Genomic DNA, 16627 nt, shown 5'->3' on the forward strand with positions numbered 1-16627 from the left:
AGTACTGTAACATATGAAGAACAGCATATGAACTGTTCTAGCAATATTTGTGTCTCTTATGAGCACGCAAAACTAAAACATAATGTTCACTGGGATAGAAGTTGGAAGAGGGCAGGTGTGACATTCTTGGATTTTGAGATAACGTGCAAAACATTGTTGCAACCACTCTTGTGTGTCTGCACCAAATCTTGTGCAAAATTGGCCATGTGAGTTGATTATTGGGAGCTTATATTTCACTGACTCTGTTTTTCACTGCTCATATTCATGTGTCATCTTTATATTTGAAGTTATAAGTATTGGTTCTTTACTTGTATTTGAAATTTTAGTTTCTGGGAAACCTCAAGAGGAGGCTTGGCAACCTATTGTGAAAGGTTCCTAGTCAAGTGAAGCAGTACTTGATAGTAAAATAACATTAAAAGGTTTCAGTCCACACCTGAGGAACTTGTCTGTGAATTTGTAACCATGCAGAGAGGCAGTTGCCTAAAAAGGCATTGGATAGGTGACCTGCCCATGTGACACGCTTCATCTCAGACATGCTTCCAACCAGGTAGAATAATGGAATTTCCTCCTTATGGGCAATTGTATAAAGACGACCCTGAAAGCTCCTTCATTTGTCTTCATTCCAGTGCTCACTTCAGGAACACCTTTGCTATGAACTGAGTCTGGAAGGATTGATGACCAATCCTAACAAAGATGTATTCCAGAGAGTTTTCAGATAGCAGCCTACTCTGCCTCTGCTGCAAGCCTGCATTAAGAACTTTGTGGTTGGTGTGTGTAATTTGATTGCTTTAACAATTTTATTCTCAACCTTTTCTCTCATTAGTAATAAACCTTTAGATTTTAATTCTCAAGGATTAGCACACTGTGCTCTTTTGGGTAAGATCTGAGGTGTACCCTGGCTTGGGAATGTGGCTGGCCATTTGAGACTGGAAGAACCTGTTTGGATTTGGAGAGATTGGTTTTTCATAAACTCTTTTCTGTGTTAAGGAGGGGACTGGTTGTGGCACTAAAAAAGCTGCAGTGTTCAAGGGAATTTCTTATGTGACTTCTTTCTGGCCTGCATGGCAAAAGAAGTGCTCTGTGTGACTGTTTTGATGTGTCTTGTATTGGAGGACCCCGAGTCTTGGTCTTGTAAGGAGCCCTATTTTAAGCAATTTGCCCTGATTTGGCCCTCTCATTGGTGCCCAGAAAAACCTCCAATATTACAGTAGCTATAATTTTTGATGGGGGACCACTCCAATACTTCGATAAGTGGTTACGGGCTTTCCTTTTTTACTATATTAATGGAGAGGGTCTGGGGTAGAGGTTGGGTGCAGAAGGGAGCTTGGGATTGGGGATTAGGGTGCAGTAGAGGATTCTGATCTGGGGGTGCAGTGTCTGGGAGGGAATTTAGTTTCAGAAGGGTGTTGTGAACTGGGGGAGGAATGTAGGAGGAAGTGCAGAGGATTTAGGTAAGGAGAGAGTGTTGACCTGGGGCACAGGGTTGGAGTGTGAGACTCGCTGGGGTACTAAGTGTAGGCTCTGGCTGGGAGGCACTTAGCATAAGTGGTTCCTGTCCAGCAGCCCACTCACCACTTCCAATAGCACAGGATTCCTCTTGGGGGAGGGGGGCAGTGGGTCTCCATGTGCTGCACCCACATGCAAGCACTGTCCTTGTAGCTCCAATTGACTGGTTTCTGGTGAATAGGAGCTGCGAGTATTGTGCTGAGGACGGGAGCAGTGCAAAGACATCCTCCCACTCCCAAGGGGTTCACTGCACAGAGAAACATATGCTGGCCACAGCAGCTGGCTGCTTTGAGCGGTGCGGTGCTGCGGCAGGCACGGAGCCTGCCTGAGGGTCCCACGGGACCACAGTAGGCCAGATCCAAATGTTTGGTGGGCCGGATCTGGCCCTTGGGCCATATTTTGCCCTCCCCTGGGTTAGAAAGTCACCATATGAAAGCAAGGGATGAGCTGCTCTGCAGGAGATGCTTTCTGTGGATTCCTGCAGGGTTTTTAGTGCAGTACATAAAACTCTATAACTCTGCTTGGGATCCAGTACCTAGGACTGTGAAAGCAACTGAATAAACATATGTTGAAGTCTTCACTGAAAACCTTGACATAATTGGCAGTTTTACCTAAATAAAGGTTAAGTCTAAAGACTTCAGGATAATGATGGCATCACCAGGAGCATCCATTAACTGCCCAGCTCTCAGACCATCGCCCTGGAAGCATGAGGTTAGCAGTGTCTGAAGTTACTCTCTGTCCATGCGTTATTTACTATTTGTAAAGGGAGTTCCAAAAGAGGCTATCGGAAGAGTCACATCAGGGAGGTCAGCCAAGCAAAGCAGACATTCCAAGGGTCAGGTTTTCACAAGGAATGCGAGCCCCTTCCACTTCCTACTTGACAGCAAGGAAGGTGTTAGCATCACCAAATGATTTAAAAATGTGCTCCTTTCCAACCCAAGTTATGCTGAGTTCTACAGGAACTAGGCCATATAGCAATAGCTTCACATCTTTAAGGCTCTTCTTTGCCTTTTTCCTGACTTAATGAGAGACAAGCTGCCACAATTCCAAGTCATCTGCATTAGCTGTTTTGAGGTTCTTGTTCCTGATGAGATAAGTTTCCCAGATTAGGTGTGAGACTCAGGAGAGCAGGACACTGCTTTCTCCGTAGCTTTTGGGACTCCCACAAGAGAGGAGTAGAATGATTGTGAATTGTGGCATCTTCAAGACTGAAGGATGTCTCTTTGCTATAGCATTCCCACAAAATGAAATTAGAGAAAAAGTAAACCTTTTCCTCTCACCGGGAAGAGGTGAAAGAACCCAGTGCAGCTGTGATTAAACTGTATGGTGAAGCTATGTAATTCTGTATGGTGTTTGATACCATGGAGGTCTGTGTGCTATAAATGGTTAGCCTAGACTAAGTTCAGTAGTCATGCAGTATAAGAATAGAATTTCCTTGGTGCCCTGGGGTGTCTAGCAAACCACATCTACTCAGGAAGACTGAATTATGTTGGAGGACTACTGGGTTGTGTTTTTGGATCCCTTAACACAATCATGTAGCTGGGACTATTTTGTTGTAAGTTTCTTTGTTCTTGGCTTCCATATATGGGACTTTTCTTTTTCTTTTTTAGATTCTCTGTTCTTGACTTCCATGTAACATTCAATCTCTGAGGGAGCGTCTACACTTGCATTCGTCTTTCGAAAGAGGTATGCAAATGAGGCAAATGAGGTATAAATTTGCATCTTCAGTGCCTCGTTTGCATATTCTAATTTTGAAAGAGCTATTTTTGAAAGAAGAAAGCCAGTGTAGACGCTGCTTTTTTGAAAGTAAACCCCATCTTCGAAATAATCCTTCTTCCCATTAAATAAAGGAAAGAAGGATTCTTTCGAAGATAGGTTTACTTTCGAAAGAGCAGCAACTACACTGGCTTTCTTCTTTTGAAAGAAGCTCTTTTGAAATTAGAATGTGCAAATGAGGCACCAAATATGCAAATTTACACCTCATTTGCATTTTTGATTTGCCTCATTTGCGTACCTCTTTCAAAAGAGGAATGCAAGTGTAGACGCACCCTGAAAGTCATAATGCAAAGAGAATGTATTTACTGCAGTTACCTAGAAGCTGACATTTCAGTGTATTTACGTGTTCCATTTTGTAATATGAAAACAGATATTTGTGTGGTTGCTCAGCTGTATAGGAGATGCAGGACTCTCTTGGCTGAAATGATGCTACAATTATAATTTATCAGTAGTTACTAATGCAGATTAAGTATTTTTTATTTTAAAGTCTGAGTTCTTCAGAGGTGTCCCAGTCTATTATATTTACTTTTATATGGGCATGTTAAAGTATGATTTTTTGTGTGTATATTCATGTGTGTGGCTTGACGTATATTTTTGTTTTTAATTTGTAGTCTTAGTTTGCAAAACTTCCAGCCAGAAGCTTAGTGTAATTTTGTTTTTTAATATGCGCAGGGCTGAATTCTCAGCCACAACCTCCAGGTTTTCATAGAGCTTTTGCAAGTTTAATCAGCTAGGCATGCAAAAGTGGGAGCACAAAATGTGGAGGCTTAAGTTGAAGATGTGTACTTAATGTCAAAGCTTGTATCCAGATTCAACACCCAGGATCCCATAGTATAGTGGGAAATTAATAAGTCAACCCAGATCATGAAAGGTGGAATGCAGAGACTTTATTTAAGTGTGCCATTTGGAAACATATTAAATTAATTTCCTCGGGGTGAAAACAGTCAGTAACCACCTTCCCATAACCCAGAGATGGGTGCGGACATGAAGGAAAGGTACAGAGTCAACAGAATACAATGTAGATTTCATGATGATTCTGTTTTAGATGTGTGCAGAGAATGAAACTGCCATTTGCCCTGGAAGAGGCAGGTCTTGTAATGAATGTGGGTAACACAAAGGAAAATCTTTTTCCTCTTGGTAGAGTAGCATGAGATGGCAGATTGAGAAGTATGTATTCAAAGTTTACAGCAGGGTTGTCGTTTGGCTTGGAATTTCAATTAAATCTTTCTTAAGTGACACCTAAGACACCAGAAGAAGTCAGCTGCCTTATAAATTAAGTTTCTTACTAATTTTGGTTGACCAAAATTGCCCTAGAAACAGGGAGATGATTTAAAATGAGTGAAACACTACCTTTTCCTATAAGAAGAAAATTGCCATGGGAATCCAGACACTCCCAGAGTTTGATAAGGGAGGACTAAGGATTCAAAGCTGGGTCTGGATGTACATTTCATAGCTTCTGTGGCAACTCTGTCTTCAGATTAAACCAAAAGTCTGAAAGTGAAGGAATGTTGTGGAGAAGCTTGTATTGCTACCATGCAGGCTGTAGTAAGTTTGTAAAGAAACAACTGACCTCAGTCTCAAGGACTGTCAAAATGACACCTTTTATCCAGTGCAGAATGTACTTTGAGTGCTTACACCCAGAACATATGGGAAAATAATCATGAGAAGGTATTTTATCAATGTCTGTGGCTTGCAATTTATGATATATGCAGGTTAAAGCATGTACAAAAGTGTTTAATTATTGCAGTATCAAAAACATAGTTATGACTTGCAGATGCAGATCACTGAATTGAAGCCACATCTGGAGAACTTAAGTAGAGATGAATGGAAATCAAGATCTCTGATCTTTAAACTGGATGAAATTTACTGGTGACATGAAGCCCTGGAAAATTATGCATGAGAGGGCAAGTGACCATTCAGAAACTTGATGCAGAGGCAGTGAAAATAAAAGAAAAAACTCTAAGAATTGTAAATACATCATTAGGTCTCTAGTGCTGTATATAAATGGCAATCACCCAAGGCACCTAAAAACACCTCAGTCATATTTAAATAGATTTTATGTTCTAGCTAGCAGATCACTTTCAGCACATGAATATCCTCTTCACTTTGTAGAACCGGCAGAGGATGTCACTGGGGCAAATGAGACTCTGGTCCCAAGTAAGGCTGTTTCCACTGTTCTAGCAGCGTAAAGCAGACACAGTTGGCTTCCTGTGGTGAAACCTCAGGATATCCCAGAATCACCAACTCTGCTAGTCTTCTCAACAGTCCTGAGGAAGAAGTAAAAGAGAGACATCTGCAAGTTCCAACTGATCTTGGCTTCTGGAATGCCTTATAAGAACATAAGAATGGCCATACTGGGTCAGAACAAAAATCCATCTAGTCCAGTATCCTGTCTGCCAACAGTGGCCAATGCCAGGTGCCCCAGAGGGAGTGAACTGAAGAGGTAATGATCTCTCTCCTGCCATCCATCTCCAGCTTCTGACAAACAGAGGCTAGGGACACCATTCTTTACCCATTCTAGCTAATAGGCATTAATGGACCTAGCTTCCATGAATTTATCTAGCTTTTTTTTAAACCCTGTTATAGTCCGAGCCTTCAGAACCTTCTCCAGCAAAGAGTTCCACATTTTGACTGAGCACTATGTGAAGAAGAATTTGATTTTATTTGTTTTAAACCTGCTGCCCACAAATTTCATTTGGGCTACGTCTATGCTAGCCCCTTCCTTTTGGAAGGGGCATGGTAATGAGTGAGTTGGAAAGATGCTAATGAGGCACTGCCAGGAATATGCAGTGCCTCACTAGCGTAATGATGGCCGTGCATGATTTGAAAGTGCCACCCATGTAGACAGGGGCTTTTCGAAAGGACCCCTGGACTTTGAAAGCCCCTTCTTCCTATTTGGTTTTAGGAAGAAGGGGCTTTCGAAAGGCCCACGTCAACACAGGGGTGCATAATTTGAAAGCGGCGCTTTCAAATCGCGCATGGTTGCCATTATGCTAATTAGGTGCTGCATATTCATGGCAGCGCCTCATTAGCATCTTCTCAACTCACTTATTACCATGCCCTTTCCAAAAGGAGGGAGCTAGTGTAGATGCGGTCTTGGTGTCCCCTAGTTCTTATGTTATGGGAACACGTAAATCATGTTTCCTTGTTCACTTTCTCCATGTCACGCATAATTTTATGTACCTCTATCATATCCCCCCTTAGTCTCCTTTTTTTCTGAGCTGAAAGTCCTAGTCTCTTTAATCTCTCTTCATATGGGACCTATTCCAAACCCCTAATCATTTTAGTTGCCCTTTTCTTAACCTTTTCTAATGCCAATATATCTTTTTTGAGATGAGGTGACCACATCTGTATGCAGTATTCAAGAAGTGGGCGTATCATGGTTTTATATAAGAGCAATAAGCTATTCTCCATCATATTCTCTCTCCCTTTCTCAATGATTCCTAACATCATAGAGCTGATAGGCAGCTGGTTATAAGATCAGCTTCACACACTATGTGCAAACAACATGCCTGAAATTCAGTCATCTCTGGTCGGAGACAGCAGTCAACATATGTGCAATGCACTGCACAACAACTGGGGAAATGCTGTACTTACATGGGAAATGGTGCAAGATCCTTATCTTCAGCACAGAGCTGACAGGACCTTGGGTTTTAAGGTGTCTCCAGAAAGATCCCACATACATTGAGCACCTTGGAGCAAAGTTTACCTGCTTTGGTGGGACGATGGGCTGTGGTAATGATTCTGGGATTTCATAGTGTGTGTGGCTGTTTGTGTAGCCCACACAGCTATGGCCGTTTCTACACATGCTAATAAATGGCCTGAAAAATGCTAATGAGGTGCAGATGTAAATTTCTGGTGCCTCCTTAGCAAAGGGTCACATGATTTGGATTCCAGAAGAAGCTCTTACAGACCCCAAAACAGCATGTAGAGGCGTGGCCCATGGGGGATCTCCTGGAAGGAAGTCCTCCTTCCAGAAGCCCCTTCTTCCTGAAAATTTTCTGGAAGGAGGATTTCCTTCCAGGAGATCCTCCAGGGGCTGCACCTCTACACACTGTTTTGGGGTCCGGACGAGCTTCTTCCAGACTCCAAATCATGTGCCCCTATGCTAATGAGGTGCCAGAAATTTACATCTGCACCTCATTAGCATTTTTCGGGCCATTTATTAGCATGCCACTTCAGGTGGCATGTGTAGAAATGGCCTATGTGTGGCTGACTGGTCCATGTAGTGGCACCTAGACCACTTCACAGAGAATGAGTGTCCTCTATAGCCTAAGCTGAGAGCCATCTGGCCTCTAGCTCAAACTGTAGCGACTCCTGCACTAAGCTCCAGAGGTCCCAGGGTCAGGTCTGCCTGTGGGCGGTTACATATGGAAGCTAGAGATGTTACATTAGATAATTTAGCCATTCTCTGGCCACATTAAGAAAAAGAGAGTATGTTCACAAAGACTTTTTGAGTTAAAATATAATATTAACAAACTGCATTGAGATAGTTGGCCCGAATCAACACTGAGCAATGCATCCAGATACATTTGAGATCCTCTGTCTATAATAGTTTGATCGAAACAACCTGACCTTTGGGAAACTTTAGAGATGGAATTTCAGACACTGTAACAGCCATAAGAATTAGGCTGTCAAATTACATGCCTTCACTGCTCACAAAGCAGTTATGCTGAGCCTAACAATTTCTGCTTCAATAGGCATCTCAGCAATACCATACGATGCAACAGTTTTATTTTTTAAAACAGAACTGGTAAACTCCTACGTCATGTTGCGCTCACCATTAGCTGCACCTAGAGTCTTCCTTTCTGTTTTATGTCCTAAATATCACTTTACAGAGTGGGCCAGGTAATTCCTTTCTACTATTTGTTTTAAAGAGTTTGTCTGTTTGATCAAGAACTCTTCCTAAATGGTAAGAGCTAGGACCACCAAATTTGATATACGGCTTTCTATTATCATAACTTCAAGCAAGCAGAGGGTTTGGTTGTGCCAGGCAAATGGGAGGTGCCTGCAATGGGGTTGTTTCTCATAAAACCAAACAAAAAAGGAGACCGAATCACCAGTCAAATGAAGTCCTGAAAACTGACATAACTGAGTGAATGGTGAAGGGGATTGAATCAAGGTGACCCAGGAAAAAAAAGGGTGAAGCTGGGCTTCTCAATAAACCTTACAGAAAAGGGATAAAATGCAGAAATTTGCGGGTAGTGCTCTGGTTTGCCACAGCTGAATCAATACTTAAGGTTTGAAAACTAGAAGAAAATGTTACTGGATATCAAACTGATTATAGCCCCTTTTAGTTAAAACATAGCAAACGATAAGAGTTTATAGGGATGAAGTAACAAAATACACTTGATGAAATTCCTGTTTAAAAAAATTCCTAAAAATCTTAAATGGAAACGTTTTAGCAATCCCTTTTCTAAGAAATCCAAAACAAAAAATAACCTCATAAAAATGACCATGTCTTTTTGAAATATACAATCATTTAAATAAAGCATGTACATTTTCATTTTACTTTAAAAAAACCAAAACTTAATTGATGTAAGGGCCCAAACATTTCTGGGTAAATGTTGTAGATCTCAGCCTCCCTGAGTCTGTTTCAATTTGGTTCCACATTGAGACAACTTCCCGCCACAGTAAAGTTCTTCATTTTGACACCATTTCTCTTATTGAGATCATTGTAAAACACAAAGTTCCTTTGCTGAAAATTTCAAGTTTCCTCTGTTTTTATAGCCACTTCAGCCGTGCCAAAACACCTTCGGACTATATCGTTTTGAATTTGCTGAAACCAAAATACGAGACAACAGATGTGTTCAAAACTGGGATACAGTAGCACTGAGAGTCACTTGGGAGCTACATCATCGGAACATGCACATCATCTGAGTCAAGTGGAAGAAGCTGCAGTTTCTACAGACTAATTAATGTTGTCTTTGTTCCCTTGCACCACATTTCTGTGGCAATTGTTCTTTTTGGACCTTCAGAACAGTAACAAGAATGAAAAGCTATAGTGACCAAAACCTTGTTGTTTGAAAAAGTCAGTAAACAGTAAACTTAAAGGGTTGTTTTCCAGAACAAATTAAAATAACAAGTATCAGGCATGTAGCTTTTCTACTAGAAATAACATTTTTGCAGTGAAAAGCCATGAGAAACTCCTGCAAAAGTGCTCTTCTTCAGGCCCACTGACAGAAATGAGCGGGGGCGGGGGCGGGGAATCACATAGAGCCTGGCAATTCAAAGGAACTCAGAACTCCCAGCTAATGTTACTACATCACCAGTGGTAGCCAGAGCCTCAGGCCCATTTGAAATACAGTGAGAGAGCCACTCATTAGCTCCACCCAGCTCTGAGTGGGGGAGGGGTAGAGCCCCGTGCTGTGTTCTGGGTAGCACTAAGAGCTGACTGCCCTCTTCCCTGGCACTTCTGCCTGAGGCTCTGCCCTTCCTGCGGGCACGGAGCCAGCCCCTGTGGGCCCACTGCAGCTGTCAGCCCTGCTGCTTTTCCTACCCTCCCATTTTGCATCCAGAGATCAATTACCGCTTCAAGAATATATGTTGCACCTCCCCTCCAAAATTAATGCTTCTCCCTAGAGTGTATTTTGGGGAACAAAACATGAACAAGACGTGTGCTTATAGGAAACGCATCTCGCTAAGCAATGTTGCAAATATAATTTCCAGAGAAAAACCTTTGGTATGGTAAAGGTAAATTTATAATTACAGATTAATCAGAGATAAAAGGCAGAGCAGAAGAAGCCTGACATTCATAGAATGTTGTAGTTACTTTAGAAAAAGGTTTGAAAGCTAGAAAATTCTAAACATAAAGAGCTGGAACCTTAGCTCTATAAATCATTGTGGCTCCACTGAAGTCAAAGGATCTACACCAATTTACATCCACTGAGGATCTCAAAAATACTATTACTACAGTACTAATAAAAAAAATCAATTGCAGAGTGCCCACATCACATCACATAAATGCCTTAAGTGGCACCGTAGCAGATGGCAAAGAATGAATGGATTGTGGAAACTGACCCTTGCACCTTGAATGTGGTCCCTTCAAAACAGAATTGAAGCAGAAATATAGGTCAGCCTGCCATGAGAGATAATAGCACTTAAATACTGTTGGTGATGGGCACTATATGAGCACTCTATCCAGTATGGAGCACATCAGCCAAAACACATTTCTTAGCATTCTTCCAAGCAGCTAGTGATTTTATTGTTTACTTTGTAGGAGCAGCTTTGGGACATGCAATGATCCACCTTATATTGAATGGATGGGTTGCTTGGATCAAAATGTAACATGCATTCTGAGACCTGCATTAGAGATGAGTGGCCGCAATGCATTACATTTTATGAAGATTCAATATTGCTTTAGGCTCCTGGTCAGTTGACAGTATGATTCTGAGAAGAGCAAAGTTTGTGCACCCCCATTGTAGATAAGTACAGTAGACTCTTGGCACAATGTAATCAGCTCATGTAGTCTAGTGCTAACAGTTGCTGTCGTACTCTCCCATACCAGCTTCAGATTTCCTTGGTTGACTTTATGCAGCTCCTGAGCAGAAGGCTGAGTCATCGCATAGACCATTGGCTTTATCTGTAATAAAAAAGTTTATAGTCTGAAAAAGCCGCAGGCCCATATGGTTTCACATCTGATTTGTTTTAAGTCATTTAAGTAACAAGTTGAAACACTCTCCCTTTGACATATGTTTGGGCTGGGGTGAGGGTTTGTGTATGTATGGATTTCCTTACTAAAGACATCTTCTGCCAGCCTTTGAAGACAGTGATGCTGTCTTTGATCCATAAGCAAAGAAGGGGCCTACTCTCATGAAGGTAATATAACTGTATTTGTTTCACAATTACCTTGATTGTAGTATGTGATTTACAGTTTGTTTATGAGAATGGGGGAAGAGCCTTGCCATGCATTGCTAATGCTGATCCAGCAGAATTAATTGTAATTTGCAGTACAGTACTGTTTGTGTCCTTTTATTCATACATTTTACTTCTGCTTAAAGTGAGGAAGTCTTTTCATCTCAGTAGCTAGAAGAACTTCTAAGTCTTAATCCATTTGCTTTAAAGGGGAGCTTTGTGCGATGACTCATTATAAGGTTCCAAAGGATTTAGTAAAAATGAATCTCTCACAGGAACTTTTGGAGAGGAGAGGGCACTCTCTGGTGACCTCTTCTGGCCAGTGTTTGGAACAAGTTTGGAAGACAGGAGAAAGCCCCAGGCCTCTGGAACCAGGGCTTGTGTGTCAGTGTGATGTGGAGCCTTTGATTGTAAAAGGGCATTAAAGTGAACTGTAGGATGCTCAGATGAGCCCCAGTATGATACATAATGTGATGCTATCACTTGCTTGGCAGAGGAAGGTAATTATGTCTTTGAGCCAGTTATGAAGCCTCTTACAGAAAGGATAAAGTGACAGCCATGTATTGATGTGAATGGTTTTAACAACAATGCTTTCCACATAAGATACATATGTAACTCTTCAGCCAGGTTGAAGCAGCAGCCTCCCAGGGCAGGTTCAATATCTAGGGGTTCCTTACATCCACCCAACACAAAACTGGCTTGAGCCCCCACCCAGTAACCTGGGAAATTCACCCACCACTCCTGGGCACCTCCGAGAGACAATGCTGCCCCACTTGCAAGCAAAAAGTCTGAACATAGAAAAGAAACTTTTAATAAAAGGGAGGGAGGTAACTGGGTATGAATTTGGGAAAACACCACAGAGTTCATGAACAAAAACAATGTCCCATCCCACGTAGGTTGGGCAATGTCCTTTTCCCCCCAGATTCTTAAGTCCAGCACTCTAAGGCCATTTCTACACAGGCCGCTTCCTTCAGAAGAGGCATGCTAATACACGGAGTGAATGATGCTAATGAGGTGCGGATGCAAATTCCCTGTGCTTCATTAGCATAATGTCACGTGATTTGGAGTCCAGAAGACCGTTCTTCTGGACTCCAAAATGCTGTGTATAAGCGCGGCCCCGGGCCGGCTTCTGGAAGGAAGTCCTTCTTCCGGAGGCCCCTTCTTTCCAAAAATTTTTGGGAAGAAGGGGCCTCTGGAAGGAGGACTTCCTTCTGGAAGCCCCCCTGGGTCCATGTTTCTACACAGTGTTTTGGAGGCTGGAAGAACGGTCTTCTGGACTCCAAATCATGTGACATTATGCTAATGAGGCGCAGGGAATTTGCATCTGCACCTCATTGGCATCTTTCGCTCCATGTATTAGCATGCCACTTCCAAAGGAAGTGGCCTGTGTAGAAACGGCCTAAATGTCCTCTTCACATGCCCAGCCCTTCTTTGCACTGCACTCACAATTGCTGCCCTTGGTCAGGGCAGATCCTGAGTTCAGAGGTGCAGCCTTCGAGTTCACCTCCCATCCTGTGTGGGAGAGGTAAAGAGGCACCTTAGTCTTTTGGTCACTCACCAGCTGCCTGCTCACTGCTCTCTCCTGCCACCCTGCTAGCCATTCATGCTGCCACTTCCCCTCTGGTCTCTCATCACTCCAATGTGGGCAGTGTAGTCATGCTTTATTACTGAGAGAGAGCGCTCCCAGTGATAAAAATACCCCATCCCAAATGAGAAGGAGTAGCTCTATTACTGGGAGCCATGTTGTCTATACGGGTGTTTTCCAGTGTTAAAACTTTTGTCACTCAGGAGAGATGTGTAGTTTTTCATACCCCTGAACAACTAACCTTTTAGCACTGAAAGTGGCAGTGTAGACACAGCCTGAATCTGAGCTTTCTTACAGCACATCTTCACATTTTGTTGCTGACTATGGCCCTTTGGTGACAAAACAGTGAGAGTGTTCACACTGCAATGTGACTTCTGTTGGGAGAAACATGCAGTTTCAGCAACAAAAAATTTCTGCCCCTACAACAGACTTTTTTTTCTTTTCCTCTCCTTTTATTGTCAGCATTGAGCCACCACTGCTGTTTTGTGCACAGAACTGGCTTCCACCAGTATCCCACAATTCCTGTCCTGATGGCTCTGCTCAGTGTTTTGATCTCTGCTGCCCTGCAGGCACACCCTCCTCCCCACTTCAGTGCTCTGGGAGATATCTGACACCTGAATAAGCTGCTCCATTTGGGGAACCAAGAACAAATCATTGGATTGCTCCTCTTGTGCCCTGTAGCAAGAACACAGTGGCAGGCAGAGTGCTACTACAGGGGGAGGGGACAGATTGCTGTGCTGCTTTGACATTCTTCAGCAGGGAGAGATCACAGAGCTACTCATGATGCCACTCCCAGGAGCCAAGGATGCTGTGGCAGAATTCGGAGGGAATCCCAAGATGTACAGGCATCAGCTCTGCCTTCCCGTAACACTGGACTGTGAGATATATCCACAGCGCATGTCTCACTCTCAAAGATGGTGCCTCCATTGTGGACGTGACCTGTTGACAGGGGGAGCAACTGTGAACAAACATTTTCTGGCAATTTTTGTTTGGTCGATTTTTGGGCAGTGACATAATTTTTGTCAACCAAATATGGTAGTGCAGACCAGTGCTCAGCAACCTTTATCACCTCGTGGCACACACTTACAATTTCATGGTACGCCCAATATATATATAACCTAATCGCCTACCTTCCCACAGACCCAGGCACTTCCAGCACCCCATTATAATTCAATTCCCCACCCCTCCCCAAGATCCAGGCCCCCCAGCCCTTCCCCCCACTCTAACTCGATGCTGGCAACTTACCAGAGCTGCTGCTGCCATGTGCTTCTCCCTCAAGCAGTGGGGTGTATGTGCAGATCTATGGGTTGGCCACCCCAATTTATTCAATTAATCTTAATTTTTTTCCTCAAATTTGATGGCACACTAGTGTGCCACAGCACACTGGTTGAGGAGCACTGATGTAGACATACCCTTATTTTAAAAGAGATCATAGTCATGAGTTACGTTTGGTTTGCTGTTCCTATTATTGGGCTTAAATTCCATACTGAGTACAGGAATCTTTAGAAATGAGGGAGTCGATATAACATCCTTTGACTCATTCTTTCGTGTCTACAAGTTGCTGAATATAGCGTGTGCGTCTTAACATAGACAGACAGTTCTGTAGGAGAAGAGAACAGATTTGGTTTCAAAAGACTTGCCCAATGTTTGGGAGAGGATAATTTCTCCCTAAACAGAGGTCTCCTGATTTGGACATTAAAGAGATTTAGCAGCTCTTCAACTGGTCTTGGAATATGGATAACTCCTGCCCAACATTAAAGGCAGCCATAAATATTCATGTGTGTAGGAGGGGGCTAATGCATTTATGGCAATCATTGGGTTTGTTTGCCTGCTTCATGAGAAATATAAGCCTCATTAAGAGGAATGTTATTTAGAGGCTGCTCCGTCTATGACTTTCGTAGAGCTGACAGTAGTTTCTTCAATTCAGTTTTGCTAGACCGATACATTTTCCTTCTTGGCAAACGTCCAGTTTCAGCTCAAATCTTTTTCATGATGGACTGAGCCAACGCCTTGGATCAGAACACAGTAGGGGCTGCATTGAAGAAACTTAAATACTCCCATAGTTGAAGGCACTTGGTACAATTAGCTGAGCCTTAATTAAGGCACTTGGGAAGTCAGGACAATCAAATGTTTCTGTATTTCACTGAAGCTATAGCACCTTTTTCTTGCCAAGTATTTGTTTAAAATGGCCATTTGACAAGGCTGGACAGCCTACAATTAATCCGATCAGCTGTACTGTACTTCCCAGGTGTGCGCTTTATTCACTGCCCGCCCGTCCTTCTCTGCAGCTGTTTGTAAGCTGGCCAGAGTATAAAGATCCTGCCCTTGTAGAGGAGGATGCATGTACAGTTCAAACCTGTGCCTAATTAGAAAGGATTGTACTAGCAGAGTTGGGGCAGGATGACCTGAACTACTTATATCATCGGTACAGTTGTCATTGGTTGCACTGGGTTAGGTACTGTTGGGTGTCTGTACTCTTTGATAGCCTTCAGTTTGGTGATGCAGAACATTTTTTTTTAGGTTCAAGAGGAAAATTGTTAAAAGTAGAGTACAGTTGGCTGTTGTTTTGGCCTCTTCCTCAGGTGGATGCACTTATGTTAGTAACCTACACAAGATGAATTACAAATTGTAATAAAGGTGAGTCTAAAATCCTGCTGTTATTATTTTATTTAATGGAGCTATTGTGGTAGCAACTACAGGTTTATTGTACACTTTGAAATAGGCTTTGGGTGAATATATAAACTTAATGTAGCTCTCTGTTGTGGTGACTATTTTGGTTCTCTGGACAGCACTGAGCCTGTGTGTAGAGTGCCTGAGTAGTGTGTTAATATGAATAATAATAAAATAAGTTATGTTCACTGTCTTAAATCTTTTTTATACATCTTACAATTTTTAACTGTACCACTTCCTGTGCATGTTCCTAAATTGACTAACCACATGGTCATATGGCTATAACCCTCATCTTTCCTCTCTCCATCCTCTTCTTTCTGTTAGTCATGCCCATGGGTGGTGCATGAACTGCTGCTGGCTGGAGGAGGCTACCCTCCAGACCCACTCCTCCCACACAAGACCTCACCCCTTCCGTGCCCCCCAGCTCCCAGAGCCCCCCACACATTGCAGCATCCAGTCCTCACCTCAGATTGCAGCCTGTCCATTCCTGGGAATGCTGGCCATGTGGCCCTAGCTCCTGGAGCCCAGCAGCACAACCGAAGCCGGGACTGGGGTGGAAGTGTGGGCGTGGCCACATTTGGCTGCCCGGGGAGGCTCAGCCTCACATCTCTGTGGCTCATATCACTCTCATTTCATCCCATGTGCATTTTAGGTTTGGGGGAGAGTGTGTCTGTGACTTCTAGCAAATGTTTAAGACACTTTCCAATGCTGTAAAGTAATAATCATTAATAGTACTTTAGACATGCAAAGGCTGTTGTGGGGGAAGTCTTCCTGGAAAGCATCTTTGCAAGAGTTTCATCATGATGTTATTGGAGATTGGATGAAATAAATTCTAGTTCCAAGTACCTCCCATATTCAGTTTTAAGCAGAGCTGAGTGTGACTGAATGCACTCCTCTGTTTGCACCCGTCACAGTATTGTAATAATTTTGGCACAAATATGCCTTGAGATATCATTTGAGAACTAGTAACTCACTGGTCAATAATATGATGATGAAGAAACGTATATTAATATGTAAAGTTATAACATAAGCTGAAATGAGTTCACCAGACAACTGCAGGTAAACCAGTTTCTCAAAGACAAAGACATATCTAGCTGGATGAAATCCCAGTTGATGGGCCAACACCTATCTAGTGGCTATTTTTTTGACAAGGAAACGTGACAGGAACCAACTGAACTCTGCCTTAGAAAACAGCAGCAGGGGGTTCCTTTTCACCACCAGACTTTGTCTTCACTG

General features: G+C 42.8%; 1 long non-coding RNA gene across 4 annotated transcripts in view; it reads right to left on the reverse strand.

Annotated features, from left to right (window-relative positions):
• Positions 1–4192: 4192 nt before the first annotated feature.
• Positions 4193–16627, reverse strand: part of LOC142020964 (uncharacterized) — a 69123-nt gene continuing 56688 nt past the window's right edge. For 2 of the 4 annotated variants that reach the window (XR_012647575.1, XR_012647576.1), the window contains exons 4-5: positions 12963–13660; positions 9579–10864 (exon numbers count right to left, since the gene is read on the reverse strand). This is a non-coding gene — a long non-coding RNA (uncharacterized LOC142020964). Of the gene's footprint in view, positions 5550–9576; positions 10865–12962; positions 13661–16627 lie in introns of those variants that run through there. The other 2 variants (XR_012647578.1, XR_012647577.1) reach the window with 2 other exon arrangements.

Source organism: Carettochelys insculpta, chromosome 15 (assembly GCF_033958435.1).
Source record: "Carettochelys insculpta isolate YL-2023 chromosome 15, ASM3395843v1, whole genome shotgun sequence".
Classification (NCBI taxonomy): domain Eukaryota; kingdom Metazoa; phylum Chordata; order Testudines; family Carettochelyidae; genus Carettochelys; species Carettochelys insculpta.